Genomic DNA, 4,475 nt, shown 5'->3' with positions numbered 1-4,475 from the left:
TCCCCTTTTTAACCTTTTGTATAGTAACCTTAAGGTGGGCCATTTCTTTTCTGAATTGCCTGCAGATGTTCAGGTTGATGAATGCCTCAAAAGACGTATTTTAGATTATTGACCTGTCAGCATTTATTCTATGATTAAGAAAATCAGCGGATGCTTAACTGACCAATATGAGCAGGTTTCATGCTTACGGATTAGCATGGATAAACTATAAATATCATCTCTCTGATTTCCACAGGGGTTTTCTCTTGGGCAGTCAAGCAATCCAATTAATAACACAGGAATACAAGTGGCCCTATCCTTTGACAGTTTTTTGATTTGCACTTGGGTGACTTTTCTCCACATTTTTATCTACTCAAAAGAGCTATCAAGATAACCTCTTCTTCCTTGCAGGGAGCAAGTTCAATGCCTACTTATATCAGGAAGGCTTGCTTTTCCCTGAACTAGTACTGTGAGCTAGAGAGACTGAGAGAAGTGCAAAATATTCTAATACTGCAGACGGATAGATGGTCTGTGTTAGGAGATGAGCCACAAGAACTGAATTCAGACAACATTCATAATAATCCTGATTTTGCTATGTGACATTAAGTAAATTGTTTTTTCTTTTGCCTATTTTCTCTGAGCTGCAGGCAAACTATTTCTCATGCAGAGGCACTTAGAGGTGCAGATCTTACTTTACTCAAGCTCTCATCCTTCAGTCAAAACCTCTATACAGGCTTTTGGAAACTCATATAAGTCATTGGATGAGCCAGTCTGTTGCTCCTGGCATGTTTCTGTCAAGCCAGGGCAGCTCTGTTGGTTTAAAGCTATATGCTTTATGGTTTCAAGTTTGATCCCAAACCTAATAGGTCTCTTTTCACTGATTCCCCTGAGCTTTGGGTCAGAAATTTCATGCTTTGCTGATGTTTTCAGCATAGGAAACGTGCATTCATTCCTGGTGTTTCAGTGCACTTTTAAGTTTCTGACAAATTTCTATTTATAGGTTTTGCATGTTAATGATTTATAAATTCATAGAATGAAAGTAGAATTATGTAGGTTTCCTGGAGATGCAATCCTAGACACACCTGGTCTAATTAGAAGTTTAATTTTTCCTCTGAGTTAAATTCTAAATCCTTTTAACTCCCTGGGGAGAGAGAACAAAAAAGGGTTGTGAACTATTGAGCAGAGCCAATCACAGAAAGAAAAGGATATTGTTAGATGGCCACAGAATCTCCAAAGCAGTACCATAGCTTCAGAATAAGGTGGATCAGAGGCTCTGTATCAGTCTGTCTCTGTAGCAGGCTTATTAGAGCAAGAGAAGCAATTTTTAGGTATGCAGTTTTTCAGACTTGGCTGTAGATTAATACCTTTGGCATGTAAATTGTTTATTAGGCTGCTGCTGCAATTTAGTCTCACTCTGAGTGATCCTGCTGCAACTCTTGAGTGCTGTTACTGTGTTAGCACTCCCATAGTATTTAGGAACCTTACTTACAGCTCATGACTCGTTGTAGAGAGTGGTAGTAGTGACAGGGCCAAATACAAGGCAGAATTTTTGTGCTCGAGGTTGGATTTACGATAAATTCAGATTCTTAAATCCTAAATTATGACCTCAGGATCCTTGTACAGCTACTCTTTAGCCCTTGAGGTTTCTAACCTACATAGGGGCATCCTTGCTTGACTGACATTTCCCAGATGTTGATGTTGTCTCTCTGCACATATCAAGAATTATCCTTGCCTTGACAAGTGAAGCAGCTCAGGAGTTAACTGATGTCTGAATCCTCTGCATGCTCGGAAATGAGGTGTTCCTCTGCCTATGGCTTACAGCCTGCTTGATTCTGTAAGTGCTTATGGACGGGGTCTGTGGTAGGAGGCTCCCTATAAAATGCAATTTTGTGTGAATGACTTGTTTTTAATCACAGCTTTGAGAAAGGGTAATGTTGCTCCCTAATATGGCATGTTAGTTTTAAAGCTCTATCCTGAAAGTGTTTGATTATGGCTTAGTGGTTAAGATACGTAGCTAAGAGGAGGCAGACTTGAGTTCCATTCTTTACTTTCTGATTGCATTTTAGTCAGTGTTGAATCCAAAATATGGACTTGGCATGCCTGGAAAAATCAGTTTAAGAGTCCACTGAGCTAGCAGAATTAAAAGGAAATCAAATAATGATTGAAATACAGCTGAAAAAAGACTGTGTTCAGAAACAATAAATATACTATAGTTAATTTTTGGTGTATATTTTATTTTAGGCCCTCAGACAATAACACTTGCTAGTTTTCTGAACTTTCTCTTACAGCACTAAAATATATCCAAATATTGAACTCAAAATACTAACAATAACAATATTCAGAAGAGTAGAACAGCAAAAGGAAGAAGTATGAAGGGAGAGTAACTTATTAAATTACTTCTAAATTAATTTCTTTCTTCAGGTCAGTAAAATAGACAGTGCACTTTCACTAGCTTATAGTCAGTGTTTGACTAAGTTTTTTTCCTGAGAAATTTATACTTAGAATGAAAGGAGAGAGTAACAAACATCTGCAGCGTTTTTCTTCAGGGAACTTGGCTTTTATGAGCAGTGTAATCTTCTCAGGTGATAGTTACAAATCTTTTCAATGAATCTTTGATAAAAAATCAGATGGATGATCACTTTCCCTCCACAGGTTATTTACTTTTGTTCTATATTTATTTACTTCTAGAGAATACTTATGCTCTCACTATAAGTGCTCAAATTATGGGGAGCGAAGATAGCAAATTGGAAGCTTGTATGGAAGGAGCTGTATGCACACAGAACCGACCCTATAAATGGATTTTCTGCCAAGTGTTTACTAAAATCTCATTTGTTATTTTTGACATTTTGATGTTAAGAATTTCCTCAAAATGATGAAAAATTAGACTTTGTCTCCTGGAAGAGATAGGAGCATGTTGACAGTAATTGCCTTGTGAAATAATCAAGAATAGCAAGACTTTAGGTAAACAACTTTTCATTGTTTCTTCTATGTTATTGTACTGTCATGCTCACTTGCTGCCTTTCTCTTCTGAGTCTCCATTCTGATGACTCAAACATGATGCTAGTTGTTTTGATGACACGACCCTTCTAGTTCTATTTTTTTTTGGTGTATTTTAAGCTATTTCTTATGGTCAAAACTAAAACTTCTCTGCCCGACTTTCTCTCTTTCCAGTTTTTGAATGGTATTGCAGTAGTTTCAGCAGTGGTTTGTGGTGATTTCCACTCAGTCTCCTTGCAGTTTAATTCAACATGCAAGTTAAAATAGTATATTACTGGCTTCCCATCAAAGTTATGAAATTCCAAAGAACCTCTTTGATTAGTGGTGAGGTCTTTCAAAACCCCACTACACCTAAAACACAAAATGGGATTCAACATTTTTAACCAACATGTTTAGTGCTATGAAGAAAGGGGAGAAGGGAGTAGTGAGGGTAATAATCCTTACAAAGAATTCCCTGTGTAGATTAATATTTTTCCATCCTTGATGTATCTCTACAGCACTGTCTGTTACAAACTGATTTGATTGACTTCTGTCAACCAGGATGGAATTCAAGGTATGAGGTTACCTGGCAATTTATAAGAGGATGAGGAAATTTAAACAGGACTGTATGGGCTCTGTAGTGTGTAATACGTAAAGATGATCACTAGATGGCAAAATTACATAGCTGAAGACACCTGTATTTTATTCCTATTTCAGATTTTATTTTTGTAACTGCAATTATAATCAGCTGATGAAATGGTCTTTTCACTTAGATTATTCAGCCCAGGTGGAAGATTTCCATCAATCTGTAGGGTGAATACATAATATTATCGTTAAAACTTTTGCAGTCATTTCAGAAACTTAGTAACTCTTCAGAGGGCTGCTTTTATTTGTTCCTAAGTAATGTGAAGACAGGCCACTTTGCGCCTGAACAGAAAGCAATGACAAATTCTGTTATACTTGCTGTTGCTTGGGACAATGGCTTGTATTTTGGAAAAATATCGTTTTAGATTGCTGTTGAAAAAGCATATTATTACCATTTTGCCTCTTAATTAAATTGTACTTTTGAAGTTGTAATCCAACAGTGTAAATGTTGGATTACAACTGTAATGTAAAAATCCGACAACCTTAAACTTAATTTGAGATAGTGACCTTATGCATTAATATAGCTTTGCCCATTCTGTGATTGATGAGCAGAGAGTATGATTTTCACATAATCCTTCTAGAGCAAAATACTATCTAGTCTCTGTGCAAGCAAATGAATCAAAAATGGGTAGCATCCACACTAAACTGATACTCAGACTCTGCCGTGATAATGCGTGATTATACTGTATGCACCAGTAATGGTAAACATTATCTTACAGCACAGGGCTTGTGCTGAAAACACTGTCATGTGGATTTCTCAGAGGTTTGACTTGAGAAGTTGGAGGGATTAGAGGGCAGATGTCTACTGAGGTCTCTGCCATGGAGTTCTTGGAAGTTTTGATCAGAGGTTCTTGTGAACATTATGCATTGTACCA

The sequence above is a fragment of the Rhea pennata genome, chromosome 3 (assembly GCF_028389875.1).
Source record: "Rhea pennata isolate bPtePen1 chromosome 3, bPtePen1.pri, whole genome shotgun sequence".
Classification (NCBI taxonomy): Eukaryota; Metazoa; Chordata; class Aves; order Rheiformes; family Rheidae; genus Rhea; species Rhea pennata.
The sequence above is the reverse complement of the archived record's forward strand: the minus strand, read 5'-3'. Positions refer to the sequence as shown.